The sequence below is a fragment of the Eimeria mitis genome, genomic scaffold (genome assembly GCF_000499745.2).
Source record: "Eimeria mitis Houghton genomic scaffold, Emh_scaff8668, whole genome shotgun sequence".
NCBI lineage: Eukaryota > Apicomplexa > Conoidasida > Eucoccidiorida > Eimeriidae > Eimeria > Eimeria mitis.
Window position 1 is genome coordinate 167 of NW_013576384.1, and position 247 is coordinate 413.

Consider the following 247-nt stretch of genomic DNA (forward strand, 5'->3'; position numbering starts at 1 on the left):
CAACAGCAGCAGCAGCAGATGTAGGAGTAGGAAATTGATAGAGCTATTTTCTGCTGCAGCAGCAGCAGCAGCAGCAGCAGATGCTTCGTGTTATGTAATGAATATTTGTCTGTCACTGCTGCTGCTGCTCTCTTGGTGCTGCTGCTGCTGCTGCTGCTGCTGCTGCCGCTGCTGCTGCTGCTGCTGCTGCAGGTGCAGCGAAATCTCACGGATTTGGCGGACGAGAGGGAGAAGGGCCTCACCTCAC

General features: G+C 55.1%; 1 protein-coding gene across 1 annotated transcript in view; it reads left to right on the plus strand.

Annotated features, from left to right (window-relative positions):
• EMH_0095580 (uncharacterized protein) overlaps positions 1-247 on the plus strand; it is a gene marked incomplete at both ends in the record, with an annotated part of 877 nt that overhangs the window by 159 nt on the left and 471 nt on the right. The gene's annotated exons all lie outside the window — the stretch shown is intronic.